Source organism: Vicugna pacos, chromosome 3, assembly GCF_048564905.1.
Source record: "Vicugna pacos chromosome 3, VicPac4, whole genome shotgun sequence".
NCBI classification, from domain to species: domain Eukaryota; kingdom Metazoa; phylum Chordata; class Mammalia; order Artiodactyla; family Camelidae; genus Vicugna; species Vicugna pacos.
In genome coordinates this window covers 40,027,690-40,045,182 of record NC_132989.1, presented here as the reverse complement: position 1 = coordinate 40,045,182, position 17,493 = coordinate 40,027,690, and the positions used below count along the sequence as shown (strand labels likewise).

Below are 17,493 nucleotides of genomic sequence, written 5' to 3'. Positions count from 1 at the left end.
AGATCATCTTTCAACCTAATGTAACATCAAGACTGCAATTTGACAGTGTTCTAGGTCTTGACCTGTCCAGGGGTCATATCTTGGCATAGTGCTCGAGAGTGATATTTAAAAGACTGAATGGCCAATTCCATAAAGGCTCTGAGCAATTAGGGAAAAAAATCAGTGTTGAAGCAGAGTCCTGAAGGTTCCCTAATGTGACAGATATGAGCACTTGAGTTGCTGGATTGGTGGTGACCCCCGAGGCTTCGTGGGAGAAGGTCTAGGCTAGCTAGGTAGGGGAGCTCAAAGCCATTGCAATTTACCAGTCTGGAAAAAAGACTTCCATTACTTTAACAACTGACAAGGCCACACAGGTGTGTGCCAGCTGTTGTAACCCCTGAGGATGTCTCTCAAGAGGTCCATCCTTTTCCCGGCTGCTTGCAGAAGACCACAGTTCATGAGATCATGACCACAGCTCCTGAGTGGTTTAGCACTTCTTACTCCAGGAGGTGGTGTGTGGACAGACAGCATCGACAGCATCACCTGGACCTTGTTTGCAAACTAGAACCTCAGGCCCTAGCCCAGAGCCACTGAGTCAGAATCTGCATTTTAACCGTGGACACACTGAAGTCTGAGAAGCATCAGTTAGCACCTGCATCCTGGCTGGCCAGGAGGTGGGAATGAGATTCAGTATTTCTTAATCCAGACCCCAGATTATAAGCACTTGGGAAAGATTTAAAAACTACGTGTCGCCAAGCCCTTTTTAGCGAGATTTAATTTGTCTCGGATGGTGCTTGAGCAATGCTAGTATTCTTGAAAATCTCATTTGGTTATTATTTCATGTAGCCTGGGTTAAGGAAAACTGACATCTCTATCTGATGTGACTCAAGTAGGTTTATTTTGTTTTTATCTCAGTCAGAGTTGGGTCTGACCACACAGATGTTTACTTAAGTTTGCCACTGGGTTTGAAAATCAAAGTTGACTTTATGCCCCTCTAATAAATGTTACATCAGGAAGATTAAGGAACCAGCGTGTGACTCCATTGAACAGAAACTTACTTATAAGAATTGTGGTTTTATGCCCAATTTCTTTATCACAGACAGCCAGGAATCTGCTTATTATTTTAGTTAGTCTGATAAAATCAGGAATTATGATTTCCTGGTACACAATGTATAACTGATCTCCTGTATGAAACTTCCCTCATAGACGCAGAGTTTATTGCTTTATTATTTGTTTTTTCATCTTTCCTTCAGTATATAAAAATGAATCTCCTATGTCATCAGTAGTGTAACTGACATACGAAGTTGGGCCTCGCACCTGCTATCTACCTCTCTGAGTATGAAATTGTAACCATCTTCTTTTCCCTACAAGATAGAAAACTAGACTTGGCTAAATAGGGACAAACTGAATTTTTTTTCTTTAATTATATAGAGAAATTCTAGTAATACTAAAAGGCAGTTCTTCTTCACTCCCTTACATTTCTGTACCAGCTTCCCGAGTCATGGGTTACCAGACAGAACCAGCCCTCCATGTTGCTGGTCACACTTTACGGCTCAGTGGCTGGAAATGTGGGCTCCTGTTTTGTAGAGGTAGTTAGAAGGGGAAGGTGTTTTTGGCCAAGAAAGAGGCCAACAGAACAACTCACTGGAGATCACCCAGTAATCAGTGAGTTCCAGCCCTAGGCAGAACTTCTTGGACTGTTTGTAGCCTGTGGTCCTGAAGCAGTGGTCCACTAGGCACTGGTTCCACTGGTGCCCAAATCGTTGCATTTCATGCATTTATGCATGTATTCATTCACACACTTGCACTGAGTGAGGGCTGTCTGGGTTGCACTCTGTTGAGCTTTGAAGAGACCAAATAAGGAAATGCTCTCAAATTGTCTCTAGATTGAGGGGTTGCTTTTATTTTAACTTCCATCAGGGGACTCAGGTTTGGGATCCATTCACAGAGAATTGATAGCTGAAGTTACGGGACTAGATGAGTTCACTCTTACTGAATGATTTACTAAGTGTTCACGAGGTAGGTAGGGAGCAGAGTCAGACTCTGTTAAAAACAAAAACAAAAATTCAAATGTATTATATTGTAATTAGCCATTTCCATATCTCTGTTTAACCCTCCAGGCTGGGAACTCTGTGATGGCAAAGATGATGTCTCATTCATTTGTGTACCTAAAAAAATTTTTAGCACCATTCTTGGTATATACATGCTCATTAAATATGTGAACATAAATTCATGAGTAAATCATGAAATCCCGGATTCTGAATGATTTAAGAAAACCTAACATCATAGTTGAATATGTTGTTGCACCCCCATACTTTTAGACAGTAAAATGTAAGAGAGAGGTGGTGACTCCAGGTATTTATTATAGTTTGATTAATTACTTTCATCAATGACAGGATAGAGTGTTGTACCAGAGCCTTCGAGATTAGTAATCACCACAAGTTTAGAAATGATAAAATTGTCTTGAGACTAAGTTGGTACAAAGAATTCTCTGAAATTCTGAAGGCCCTTTCTCTTCCACACAGATACGGAAGGCTATGTTGACATTGTGGAGTTGTTTTTTTTTTTTTTAAAAGTCAGACCTACCCGAGATGATCTCTTGATTGCTATGTGCTCTGTTCTGTTTAGAGGTTAATTTGCAGTGATAACATTCTCTTAGGTGGACCGGAGGTTCTGGCTCTGTGTCACCAGTGTAGCACTAATTAATAACACACGACGAAAGGAAGGGCTAATCAGTAAGCCTGGTTGCCTCAGAAGCAGCTAGGCCTTTTCTCAGATTCATACCTGACCCTGAACCCACCCAGATTCCTCTGAAATGACGGATGGTGTGTTCAGCCTCCCTTTCTTTCTTTGTCCTTCATTCATGTGACACAGTTTTAGATTAATGACTGGTTCCCACAAAAGATACTGGCCTTCATTTTGGCTACCATTTATTGAGACCTCGGTCTTTGTGAGTCACTCGAACAAGTTGTACCTGTACAATCCAATTTAATCCTTAAAATGCCCTTAAAAGATTATGAGTATAGTTGTCATTTTTCACATTAAAAAAAAAAAATAAAAAAGACATGACCAAGCTCCCAGTAAGTGGCATACTGGAATTAATGTGGATTTTTTATGATTCCAGAATCTACTCTGTTCCTTCCTGCCCCTGTGGACATTTACCTTCCTTTCCTATAAAGGAAAGCGTGGGATAGTTCTCATTGAGAAAGCTGCCGTTTCAGGGTGTTTACCTTGGAAGTTCTTGCTCTCTGAATTTTGCAGAAGGAAGGCAAGAATTATGATCTGGTGTCTCTCTCCTTGATAGCAGGAAATGTGGTGACTCTCAGGTAACATACACGTTCACTAAATACAACTCACTGAGTGGAAAGAAATGCCGAGAGTCTGTGGAAGAGAAGCTGATGGAGAAGTCGGCTGGTGTTCTCGGAGGCGTTCAGATGGGGATGGATGTCAGCTGTGTGTAACAGGCATGCCCTGGACCAGGGGGTGGGAAACGTCGGCTCTCGTCCCAGTTCTCTAACATTCTAGCTTTGCCATCTAGAAATCAATCATCTGTCTAGCTCTCTTCTGCCTCAGTGAGAATGAAGTAAACAAGGACTAGGAACAGTTTTGTAAATGCTAAAGTACACGACAGATGAGTGTTTTAGGAGTCCTGTGTTCGCAGCAGTGTCTGAGCATAAAGTGTATTGGATTCCTCCTCAAGCACATCAGGCCTCCGTTGTGAGAATGCGGAACCTTGGGGGAGATGGCGGTTACCCTTACCACCTCCTCCTTGACCCACTACAGCTCCCCCACTGAAAGTCTGGTCAACTTGACATTCTAAATGCCTCCATTCACCCAATGCTCTCCATCTCTACGTCCTGTCCCTAATTCAGTCCACTAGTACCTTACACCTGGACCCTGTAATAGCCTCCTAATTAGTATCCTGGCAACTGTTTGTTGTTCTTTCCAACCCATTTTTCTGACTGTGGCCAGCATATACATTTCCTAAGGCAAAACTACTTACAGGACTTTGCTTAGGTCTTCCAGTGCTTTCTCATCACACTTAAGATATTTAGAGCATACTGACCTCACCCCCGCTTTCTCAGTCCCCAGCCATACCACTCTCACCTTGGCCAGTGGCAGTCCCTTGTCTTTGAAACTGCTTTGCTTCCTCCTGCCACAAGGCCGTTAGCCATATGATTCTTTGGACCTAGAATGTCCTTCTTGCCCATATTTGCTAGCTAACTCCTTTATCCTTTGGACCCCAGCTTCAAAGCTTCTTTTCTAAAAATTGGAAGTTTTAATTTTAAAAAAAATGACTACAGGTAACATTTATTTAGCATTTACTGAATCTTGGGCATTTGGCTAGGTACTTTAGAGGTATCATTTTAATTCTTAGGACTAACCTTAGAGGCAGGTACTATTAATTTCCTAGTTTATGCATGAAGATGGTTTGATGACTTGCTTAAGGTCACACAGCCAGACAGAGATGGGACCATGTTGGGTATTTATTGGCTAGATATGGAAATAGTCACAAAATTGAGTGGAAGACTGGGGAAGGAAGCTGGAAGCATAGCTGAGTCATTCTAGGCATCAGAAAAACACAGCCAAGGTCTGGCTGTAGGATAATTGAAGTGCCACCCTTGACTTTGCTGCCCCAGGGCATTGTCTGTCCCCACGGCTGACTCTGGCCTTTGCTGTGAGTGATTTCTACATTAGCAGCATACACTCAAAGTCCTAAGTTCCGAACAAGAGCACTGCATTGGTTGATTCTTATCAAAGGTCTGTGCTGTAGTGGCTAAGAATGAGTAGGAGTCAAGACCCTCCCTCCTGCCAAAACTCCAGAAATGAGTGATTTTCCCAAATCAGAAGGGAGTCTAAAATGGGCATCTCAAGTCTCACATATAGCCAGTGCTTTAATAAGCCTCCTTGTCTCTTAACTTGTGCCAGGGGACTACAGACACACATAACAGTGCCAATGTGTAGCTGAATAGTACAGTGTACTGAGTGCACCCAACAAGCCACACCTCACAGGGCTGCTTTTCTAGGGCATCAGAGAGCCGGCTGTAGGGATCTTCAAAGGCCTCCGGCAGTAGCAGAAACTGGGCAACCAAATTAAGAACCACCAGCGCCTGGGGTGAAGTGGCAAAGGCCCGTTCCTCAGCAGTGTGGCACAGTGGGAAAAATAATGACTCGGTGTCAGATGCCTTTCGCACGTTCCTACCTAAAGCTTACACCTGGTCTTCACGCAGCCCTCCCATGTGAAAGGTCACTGCAGGGAAATAGCCTACTGAGCCGGAGTCATCAAGGACAGACGTCATGGCAGAGCGGAGGCTTTGAAATAAGGCAGTGTACAAAAGCAAAGAGGAAGAAACCTAGGGGCAGTTGGGCCCAGGTTGTCTTAAGAGATTGATGCACTGGCCGATTGAGTCCTGGTGAAGGACAGAAATACTTTCCTGTGACGAGGGATGTAGAGGAGATTGTGCCCTGAGAATCTTCTGTGTCAGTGTGTTAAAATTTGAAATGAAGCAGATTGCCTTAAAAATAGTAATCCGTGATGCTCAGAGCAGTACCAGTCTTTGCTGATCCAGACCGGCTTGTAAATAAGATTCCCAGCTCGGAGATAAAACGAACTGATTCTGTGCACAGGCTGTTTGCCCTTGCCTTCTCAGGTGGGAAAGATGGTGGCTTATCCCCCTTGCCCTACTCCCTCCCCGTCAAAGAAACAGCCTCTTGAGATCAAGAAAAAGGCAGGAATCGAAGTGGCTGTGACACACGACTCCCACTGTACTTCAAAAATCTCCTCAATTCCTTGCTTCTCTTTGACAACTTTTGAAGGGAAGGCTTTGGTCACACCCAGGCTGTGCTGTCTAGGGGAAGCCTGGCATCTCGTGAGCCTGGGCCTATTTGAACATACATGTTCTTCATTCTTACACTTCTGTCTCTTCCTTTCTTTAGCCAGCTCATCACCCTCCCTACTATACCCATGGTAGGTACAGAGTGTAATGGCTGAGAAGACACTAGAAAAAGAATATTTTTGATCTATAATTATAGTTAAGTAATAATACTTATTTAACACTTGCATTGGTTTTTACCATCACACTAAGAGCCAATGCCACTGTCATATCTAATTTAGAGATGAGGAACTTGAGGAGTGGAGATGTAGGTGACTTGGTTTGTGTCATTTCTTGAAGAGGTTTGACCCGGGTGGTAGGTGTTCAGCATTCTGACAGCATCTTAATGGAAAGTGCGTGCTGTTTCTCGCCCACCAATTTCCCACGGGTTTTGAGCAACTTCTGGTTTAGAAAGAACCAGTGCTTAAATGGAGGACCAGCTATTCCCACTCCCAGCAACTCACTCCCTCACTTTGCCTGTTAGGGTGCGAGTGACTGTGTGGGGTGAAAGGAGTTAGGAGATCTGGCCCTAGTCCCACCCCTTCTACTCACTGTGGATGTGAGTTTCAGCAAATCAGATAATCAGCCTGGTTCGCAACTGTCTTATCTTCAAGGAAGGGGTCAGGGAACTAACATTGGTGTGAGTAGTATTAACAACAGCAAACCCCCGGAAGCTGAAGACAAAGATGACGAGATCTAGAACTAAAGTAACAAGATTATGGGTTAAAGAAATTAGGAAAGAGAATTTGAAAAGAAACAGGAGGGATACCTTCAAATATTTGAAAGCAGAAGAGGGATTAAAAGTTCTGCACGTTTAAGAGGGAAAATGTGTATAATGGGCATAAAATATACAAAAGCAGATTTCAACTCAGTAAAATAACTTTCCAGATGATTAGGGCTGTTCAGACATGAGATTGAATCCCTCAAAATGCAGACTTTTCTAATCTTTGATATGGCAGAAACCAGAAAGGATGAATTCCTACAATGGATAAAACATTTAACTAGATCAGTGGTTCTTAACCGGGGGTAATTTTGTCCCATGGGACATTTGGCAGTGCTTAGAAACATTTTTAGATGTCACAACTTTGAAGTTGTGGAGGTTGCTTCTCTGACATTTGTGGGTGGAATCCCTGGGTGCTTCTGCTAAACATCCTCCACAACAAAGAATTCAAAGAATTATCCAGCCCCAAATATAAATACTACCAAGGCTGAGAAGCTCTGTATTGGATGAACCCTAAAGTCACTTCCCAAAATTAGACTCGGCAGTTTTACATTTTTCATGAGATTTTAATGATGAACATTTTAATATCATAATGTACAATTGTGTAATTGTTGACATAATAAACAATTTTTAAAGAAGCTCCCAACACTTATATTTTTAACTTTAACTTATCCTTTGCCTACTGATGTAAGTTGCATCCACATCCAATAGTTTGTTTAAAATGACCCTTGGTAAAATCTTGATCCTTATTTGTATGTAGTATCTTAACGTATGAGTCTTGATCCATTTGTGATTTCTTACTTAATTCCCATTTAGACTTTTTAATTTTTTAATTTTTATTTTCAACAGTCTATCTCCTTTTTTCCCAGCGTCTTCCATATTGACCGTGCTTATGTTTCCTCCTGGAACCCTTCCCATCACAGTCATTCTTTAATTTCATTATGATGTGGAGATGATACCAGGCTCAGAGTGAGGAGACCTGGGTCTGTGGCTGACTAGTGTGACTGGTCTGACTCTGGGCAAGTTACCCAATCTTCTTGCCCATTTGTAAAGTAACCCGCATAAATCACTAATATCTCAAGATAATTACGATGCTAACGTTTTGCAGGGACCAGGAAGAAAAACATTTATTGAACAATGACAACATGCAGAGCACCTCATATGTTTAATCTTTTAATCCTCATAGCAAACCTGGGAGATTGATATTATTGCATCCATTTTTAATTAACGAGAAAGCATGCTCAAAGGGATTTTGTGAGTTGCCCTATAGCTCAGAGTTAAATAGTGTTGAGCTTTGATCTAAAGAAAGAGAGTTCAAGTATTCTCTCTTCTAGGAAATCTTTCTTGATACCTTAGTCATCCCCAGATTTCCCTCCTGTTGCTGTTTGGGCACTTACCACATTAAACTGAAATTAACTGTATAAACTCCCATAATCCTGCAAATACGATTTCCAGAGGGGTGGGTACCACACATTAGTCTCTTTATCTCCAGCACCAAAAGTAGGGACCAGTGTATAGTAGACATACTAACTTTTTTCAGCTGAACTGAACTTATTATTTTATCCTCTGCATTGGCGGAGATGAACATCTCAACTCAGTAAGCTGTAATGATCCTGTTAGTATAATATTTTCCACATTTCCTACTCTCGAGTTGATACTTGTCCCTTGCAAAATAGGTGCTTTTAGTTGTTTATCCTTCTCCTCTCTTAAATCAGCCTTTTCTCCACTCACTGCTTGTATTCTCGTCTTCATTTGGAATGTCACTGTCAGATGCCTCCAATTTCCTTTGCATCATTCCTTTTGTATCTGTTCCGTGGACAAGCCACCTTGCTCCCCCGGGATGGGAAGGCACAGTTGGCTCACAGAAGCCCCTGCCCTACCAGGTTTTCTCTATCTGTGAGTAACTTTATCGCTGCCCCTCTTGTCATCTTTCCTTCCTAGCTTTCTTCTTATGCTTAAAAATTTTCTACGAAAGAAGCAAAATGTGACATCTCAATACTCATTTTAAGCCAGGGCTGGGTGGGTCCCCTGGTTAATTGCAGAGGTTGTCATGTGGGTCAAAGCTTCAGCCCCTTTCCAGGTCTTTGTTCTCCATTTAAAGGCAGAATTTAACATAAAGAGAAGCTGATCTTCAGCCCCAAGAAGGTGACCCAGCTTTTGCCGCACACACACAAGCCAAAGGATCATATTGCTCTTTTCCTGAGTTTCAGATGATAAAAGCACCGTTCTGGGGATTACCTTTCTAGATGGTATTTTAAGTAGCAGTAACTGAACAAGAAATCAAACTGATCGGCTTTTATAGCGGGAAAAAATAAAACCCAGGGTATCTATAATCCAGTCATTGGGAGGGTCTTAAATTCCCTAGACAGCTGCCTGCTAGGAAGTGTCTTTTTCAACCTTTCTAGGTGGTTACAATGATCCCAATTACTTTAAAAAACAAATGCTCCATCTCTGATCAGAAACAAGACAACCTCCTAGGGCTCCTCTCTTTTACTAATCTGAATTTTAATAAAGAAGAACAAGGGTTGTTTGCTTATATTAAAATGGAAGGGGAAAAATACACACCCACATAGATAATGAATAATCACAGAGAATCTGGAGAACTTCTGACCTCAGGAAAAAGAGAGTAAGGAGATTTTGACACTACACCCTGTGTCTATTTAATTTACAGACAACTTAAGTTATAACTGACTGCTGTAAGGTGGCCTTAGAAGGTAATGAGTTCCCTGTTACTGAAGGCATTCAAAAGAATTTTGTAGTACGGAAGGCTAGGATAACAGAAAATGGAATAAATCTGACAATCTCAGCTAAAGCCAAACCAAACCTGGATGAGTATACTGTTACTTGTGCTGACTGTTACAGTTTCCCCTTGGGGTCCACCGTCTCTGCCTGAGTAACCACAATAAGACACGGGCTCTCTGCCATTACAGGCAGCAACGTGGCCACTGGGTATGAGTGAAAACATTCGAGCTGATCACCACGAATACTAAGGTTTGAGCTGTTAAAAAAAATGTTGAGTCACCTGAAGTTATAATTGCTTTGGCTCATCTTAATAATTTGAAATATACTTAAAATAATATTCCAGTTTCCTTCATAAGTTATTATCTTTCTTCTCATCCAAAGACCTTGGTTCTTTTGGAGAAAACAACTAATATTTTATTGTCCAATTTCTAATTCCCATTGATGGTGATAATGATTCCACACAATCATAGAAAATCCTTTCTTCAAAGAAAGTCACCCTAAATCCAACACTTTTTATGATGAATTCATTTGCTCATTCAACAAGAACATTTATGGGTGTTGATATGACTTGGGATTTTTTTAAATTACTTGGTTGGGTTGGTTTACTTGTTCAGAAAAGCCAGGAGTTCAGTTCTGCCTTCACCATGAATCATGTGAGCTTTCTTCCAACTTAAAAAAAAAATATGAGAGTGAAAAATTTATAGTAATTAATTGATATGCAGGAAATACATATACTTCAGTCCTCATTTGTTTAGCCTTAGTGTCAAACTGATCAAAAATGAAAAACAATGTGGTAAGGTGTATGGACCAGACCACACATTTGACTGCTCCTGGAGACATGATGCCATTCTGAGGCCTCGTCCAGTTATAACATCCAGTTAACACTGCCTCTCACCACTGCCCTGAAGCACCCCGGGCAGTGGAACACTACGCAGCTGGGCCATTCATATCTGCGGAATCCTCTGTCCTAGAGAACCCACCTGCTGCTGCTCTATTTTAGCTTTCACTACACTATTGTTTTGAAATATTCAGCAACCTGATCACAGGCCATATGTGAAGTAGAGAAAGAATTTATAACTCAGTTTGTCAGTCCCTATATTTAAAGGGTTTATAGCATGTCGGGAATTCTGGCAACAGCCTCTTGTATAATTAGTTGACTCATTCTTCAGAGCTAATGGGCTGAGCTTGAGGCCAGAGTGAAGTTGTTTATGAGAAATACTTCCTCCCCGGTGCTCTGTCTGAATCTGTCCCTCTCATCTGGGTCATGGTCAGGATAATTTTTGTTTGCTCTTTCATAAAAGGGAAAAATCTTAAGGGCAGCATGGAGGGTCCAGCAGATAGTCAGCTTAGGGTGTGTTGACCCATTCCTCTCATGTTTGTTGTGGAGGAGAGGGAGATAGAAAGGAAATAAGTGAGGATGAGGAGAAAAATAGTTTTTTTTAAATCTAATTTCTTTTAAAATCGTGCAATGAATGGATGGCAGCATTATGATGACTGGGAGTTTTACAGAATTAAACTGAATTAGGACTTCACTAATCCCATCCTGCAAGACAAAATGCTATTTGAATATTCTTGCTTTCTTCCAAATCAGGCTCCTCTCCTTCCTAGAGGCCATTGTTTACAGTAAACTTGAAAGAATTTTAGAAGCTGATGACTTAAAAATCCAACTCAACCTCTTCCTTGGGCCTCTTTTGTGATTTCCCTTTGATAGTAAATATAATCAGAGCTTCAAAGGGTAGCCTAAGGAAGAGAGAAAATTATCGGGGAAAATGTGCAGTGTAAACTAGGGAAGTCATCAGACTTCAGTCAGTTAAATTTGAGATACACAATTAAGGGTCAAAATGGCTTCCTCCTGTTATTGGTCCTAAACTAAACACACATTCCTCCCTAACAACGTTACAGTATTTGAAAATGCTATGAAGTGTTCATGTTGTGAGTTAAGGGTTTGACTGCCCGAGTTGGGCCCTTGTCCTACCCTTGCATTTTCTGTCTGCACTGGGCCCTGATCACCCGTCACCTTCCTCAGCCCCCACCAGCCCAAGTGCCTGGTATTTGTGGTTTCTTATAAACCTCGTCTGTCTTCCCTCTCTTGAGAGAAAACTCCATGTTCTTTCATAGTAAGTTCCTGGTTTCCTCGAAGCCTTCCCCTCATCTGGCTGTACCTTGGCTCTGGCGGCCATTCTCACCCTATCCCTTTGTGACCTTTTGCCTTGGAATCACCTCCCATGGTGTGGACCACGGTTAGCTCTAGTTCGTGAGTATACTGCTGCCTTCTGCTCCAGGTAGGGTGCAGACAGGGTCTCGGGGCCCTCTCCATTGGCCCTGGGCTTCCCTGTTGAGCTGTGGCTCTCCTCATGGTAAGAGTGCACTTGAAACCGCACCTAACAACCCTACCAGCAATGCCTTGTTCTCAGTGAAGTTCTTTTTCTGCTGCAAATGTTGACAGGTTTGGTAGAATCTGCCTCTTGGGGTCCTGGGGCCTCTGTGTGTGTACCTGCCAGTAGTCATGTGTGTGTAAGAGATTCTGTTTGTGTGTGTGCACATCGGTGTGCATCTGTGCACGAAACAGACACTGAGAGAGAATTGCTGTCTTGGTCACCTTTCATCAGAGGGGTTGTGCCCTTCAGGATTAAGCGGCTCTATTTCTCTTTACTTGAGATTTATACTTGATGTCTTCAGGGCTCCAAAGACAGGCACTAGCTTATTGCCTGCTGTGTGCAACAGGTGTTGTCCGTACATGGTGTCCTTCCTGATTCATAGGCTTTGTGAATTGCAGCTGCCAACCTAAATCACATGCATTCTGGGTTTTCTCTAGACCATTGCTATGAAAAGTGTGGTCCATGGACAGATTTGAGTCTGTTAATTGAGATTGCAGTTTACTAATGAGAGGAGGGTCTTATACTGTATAAACCAGTACGCTTCTTCCTTCATTAAAACAGTTTTACTCTGAAAAAGAAGGCCGGTTGAACTGAACAAAATGCTTTAGAGATATCGTTGACTTACCTTCCGGCACGAGCTCCTTTGTAATATCAGGGACTGGTAAGGAGTCCCAGGGCCAGCCCTTCGGGTAGCACTTCTCTAGAAGGAACGGTCTTTCAGCTTAAAATCACTCATCTGTTAAGGGAGGTTGAGCCAGTGCTCAGCCTTCGCCTCCCCTCTTTAGTTGGCTTTTCTCAGCCAACAGCAGACCTTCTCAGCTGTCCAGACACACAGGAATTTTGGCCAGATCATAGCCTCTTCATTTTTGGAGATCCTCACAAGTTCCTCATATCGCCCTGAGGCAAGAACTCTTCTGAACTGGCAACTTAAGTTTTCATATTTTTGACACCACTAAATGCCTTCAAAGAGTCAAAGGACACGAAAGATTTTATGTCTAGTGGAACAATTGGTTATATTGATAAATTTATATATTCTCTTTTCTATTCCAAAAATCTTACCAAGTAATTACTTCATTAGGAGTATCTTATGATTTTCATTTCTTTTTTATTTTGGTGGGGGAGGTGGGAGGTAATTAGGTTAATTTATTTATTTTTAGAGGAGGTACTAGGGACTGAACCCAGGACCTCGTGCATGCTAAGCATGCGCTCTACTACTTGACTATACCCTCCCCCCTATTAGGAGTATCTTAAAACCCAGGGTAGATTTCTTATCTCTGCTGGAGTTTATAAACTACCGAAATATATGACATTTATTATTTTTTGTGAGCCTTGTATTATTATGGTAAAAAATAAAAACACCAGAGTTAAGACTATCTATCATCTAAATTCATTAAAGAGAAAACAGGTTTGGGGACTATGAATGTATTAAATATAAACTAAAACGTACATGGATATTTACAGTATTTGAAATCCCTGTCTCTGCTCCTTGTCTTTACTATCTTGCCATCTTGAATTTTGTAACAAGATGATAATATGACTAAAATTTATATATGTCCAGGCAGGCATTCAGCCACATAAAATTCATTATTATGAGCTAGATAAATAAAAATGCAAAGCAAATTATTCTCTGGGCCATTTCTCTGTAAAATATGAAAGCCTGATAGTGTATTAAGCATAACAACCCATTACTATGGGTTGTTATTAAATTTATCATTTTTAAGTGAGTCCATCTCTTTGTATTCCGGAGGTCAGATCAGTGACTCTGCATTTCAATTTGCATCATTCTTTGGGAGAGATGGGAAGGGATTTATCATGTGCTTGTTTCTTTCTGCTCAGTCTTTGTTTCCACCTAGCTACTACAGAGCAAGCACCCTCAGAATAGGGTCCTTGAGACTAATTTGAGTTGCTAGCAGAAGTCGGTTTGTATAACCCTCAAACTATCGAGTTTTTGAACTGGAAACACCATGTCAAGTCTCTCTGACTTCAGGTGGGTGGAAATCACCTACTTTCCCTCACACTGACCTAGCCCAGGGTGTCTAATGCAGGTAATATTGACCATTGTGGCTGAAAGGCCACGGGGCTACATAACTAGCTTTAAGTGAAAACCTTTCTGGTCCCCTCCATTCATGCTTATTTTCACAGCCTTCACGGCTGTCGGGGACCTTGAAATTTCCCAAGCAGAACCCTGAAATGTACATTCAAACCAGCAAGAGTGCAAAATACAGTAATTTACTTTCTCACAGTACCAGCATTGCCAGAACTTTCCCATCTTTTAGGTATAGCTTACACGTCATTTTCTTGTCTCCAAATATTCCCTCCCTGACTCACCAATCTAGTCGCCCACCTTCTGCCTCCTTTCTCCTCTACCTATGCTTAGCACAGAGTCTAGTGTAGATTAACTGCTCTAATACACTTGAAAATTTGATGAGTACATTCTATATGTGTGAGGTTGTCCCTTTGATTACTTGATGTTTTCAGAAACAGTGTCAGCATATTTAAGGAGATGGCTAAAGAGGAACTGAAAATCCTGAGTTTGCCGTATCACATGATACCATAGCAGCCGTTGCACGGCTTCTTCCTTTCTGCCAAGTAATATTGAACTGCAAGTTAGCTTCCGATGTGTCTCTGAATCTTTAAATCCTATATATTTACTTTTTTTGGTATTTGTGAATTGGTCACTCCCTAAAGAGCAGCTGATCATCCAGAAGCTAAAAAGTGACACTCTCTCCACCTCCAATATGTGTAAGTCAGATAGTCCTGAGGCAGTGTCCGTTTTCAAAATAGGTTGTTTCTTGTTTTTAGACTTCGTAATAAAAAAGCTGAGTTTTTGTTCAGATTTGTGGAGCGGTTCATACAGTAAGCTTTTTTATTTGAATTCAGTGAGAATGAACTCTTTTTTTTAAGTAAAATTGAACATTCAGTCAGTTTCACCTTCAGTAGTACAAATTGCAGTCTTCCTTAAAGATCATGCAGGGAAAAGCAATAACAATTAAGATCTCAGACATGGAGAACATCATCTTGTCAATTAGACAGTAAAAAATAAAATAGTAAACTTTTTTTTTTAAGTGAATCTAGCCTCTTAAGGAATATGATCAAGATGCAGTGAACAATTTTGAGGAAGAGCATAGCCTTGGGTCTTTGGTTACTTCAAGATACTACCTGGAAACATCAGTAATAAGCAGTCTAGGACTAGCCTGTCATTTGTTTTAGACTTGATTCACCTCCTGATGCCATTTCCTGAAAAGCAATGCATGAGGGAGGCTATTCAGGGCGAGAAGAGTAGAGATGAAGATGAAATCCAGATTGGATCGAAGTGGCCTTGCAGTGGATACTGCCTGGGGCTTTGTGGTAATGGCATTTCAGGTGACTAACGGTGTTTCAAAAGTCTTCAAGTAGGTGTGTTGGTGAAATGTTTATGACACTTTGTGATCTGACCTATACATTGGACACCGTTCCAAACACACTCCAACCAGGGTTTTTCATAGAAATTGATGAGCTGATTCTAAAATTATATGAAAACACCAAGGAACTAGCATATGGAAAACAATTTTGACAAAGAAGAATGTAGTTTGAGGACTAATACTACTTTAATTCAAAATTCATCATAAAGCCATGTTATCAAGAGGATGTGGTACCGACATAAGAAAGGACACAAATTCGAAAGGAATAGAGAGATCAGAAATAGACCAGCACTGATCTGGTCAACTTGTAATGAAGACACCCCATAAATCTATGCAGAAAGAAAACTCTTCTTAACAAATGATGCTGAAACAACTGATTTGAATATGGAATAAATGAGCCTCAATGTCTACCTATCACTAAACAAAAAATTAATTGGAGGTGGATCATAGACCTAAACAAAAATGTCAGAATTATAAAATAGATGAGGAGACTATCTTTATGAATTGTGTGTAAGTAAAGTTTATCTCAAACAAAACAAGAAAGCAATAACAATAAAAAGAAAATCTGATGTATTAGAGTCCATCAAAATGTAGAACTAAAATACATTAAAATACACAATTGAGAACATGAATTGGCATCCCTCACAGGCTAGAAAAAATATTCATAAAACATACAGTGCTGAAAATGACTAGTGTTCAAAATATATTAAAAGTACCTACAATTCAACAATAAAAGTGTAAAGGATCCAATTAAAAAAGGGCAGATAAGTTGAATAGACACTTTACAAAGGGTATATACAAATGGTTAATAAGCATGTGAAAAATTTATTTATTACTCTTAGCTAATTTTCAGGGAAATGCAAATTAAATCCATGATGAGCTACTGTTACATACCCACCAGACAGCTGAAATTAAAAAGACTGAGCACAACAAATATTGGAGAGGATGTAAAGCAAGTGGAATCTCTTTATGTGGTTGGTGAGAATGTGAAATGATACAACCACTTTGCCAAATGACCTGGCTTTTACCTTAGAAAACTGAATACATGTCTACCTTATCACCCAACAATTCTACCCTTGAGTACTTTTCTAAAGGAGATGAGGGTGTGTACTCACAACACAGTTTCTACAAGAGTGTGGATAGCAGCTTTATTCATCACAGTCAAAATCTCTAAGCAGCTCAGAGGTTCATCAGTGGGTGGTACGGTCGTAGAATGGAACATGGCTCTGCGATAAAGAAGAGCGAATTAATAGAAAAACACAGCGAGTCTCAAAAACATTACGCTGAAAGAAAGCCTTACATAAAAGGACAGACTATATGTTCCCACTTACATGAAGTTCCATTATAGGCAAAACTCACCTTGGTGAAAAAAGAATTAGAATTGTGGTTGCCTCTGGTTGAGGGGCCGGGGAGTGAGCTGGGGGGTTACTTGGAAGGGGCCTGATGGAACCTTCTGGGTGATGATAATGTTCTATATCTTGGTAAGAGTTTGGGTTACTTAGGTATACGTGCTTGTCAGAATTTATCAGATGGTCTGTTTATAACTTACACTACCTGAAACAAACAAAAACTTAAAATGTACATAAGAGCCTAGCTTTCTGTAAAACAGTATATCTTAATCTGGACCCCACAGGAGACTTAGATGAGTTTAAGGATGTCGATAAACCCTTTGAAATTACATGTAAACTTTGGAAGGGGGATTTAAAGTGTTTTAGAAGTTTTCAAGGGGGACTTTACCATTTGTGACTTCCCCACAAATTTAACGAAACAGTTATAGAACTGTCTTTCAGATGAATAAAATGTTTATTCAGTTTATTTTGACTATAAAGTACTATTAAATATTAAGTTTGGGTTTATTCAGCAAAATTGTAGTGCCATATTTCAGTTTTATTTTTACATTCAGTATGTAGTGATAATTTATCCATCAGTTCTAAAGGTGGTGCTATGAATAGATAGTCTCATATTTTGATGTCTGTTCTGAAAAACCAGTGAAACAGAAATAATGCATATGTTTATAGTTAATCCTCAATAAATCAGAATTGAGTTGCTTAAGGTCAATATCAAAACAAAAATTAGACCCCCAGGCTGATGTTATTATTTATTGGAATATTTTTATCAGGCTATATTGCCCACCCACTGTCATTTGTAATTAACAATTTTATTTTTGCGCTCTGACTCTAATGATAATTGCTGAGTTTCTTTGTTCATGGAAAATCAAGTATATGTATGCATTTCATGCATTCTGTGTTTGAGAAGCATTATTAAGGCTGCAGTTAGTATTTAGTAATGATTTCCAGAAATAGTTCCCAACTACTAAAACTTACTGAAAACTCTGGTGTTTTATAATTAAGAAAGAATATTGAATTTGTGAGAACTCGTTGCTAACCTCTCTTGCCAAT

General features: G+C 40.4%; 1 long non-coding RNA gene across 1 annotated transcript; it reads right to left on the bottom strand.

Moving 5' to 3' along the window:
* Window positions 1-1,855: 1,855 nt before the first annotated feature.
* On the bottom strand, window positions 1,856-3,296 carry LOC140689513 (uncharacterized). Its single transcript, XR_012064549.1, has 2 exons — window positions 3,210-3,296; window positions 1,856-2,022 (listed from the first exon to the last, which is right to left on the bottom strand). It is a non-coding gene; the product is annotated as an uncharacterized lncRNA (long non-coding RNA).
* Window positions 3,297-17,493: the final 14,197 nt, after the last annotated feature.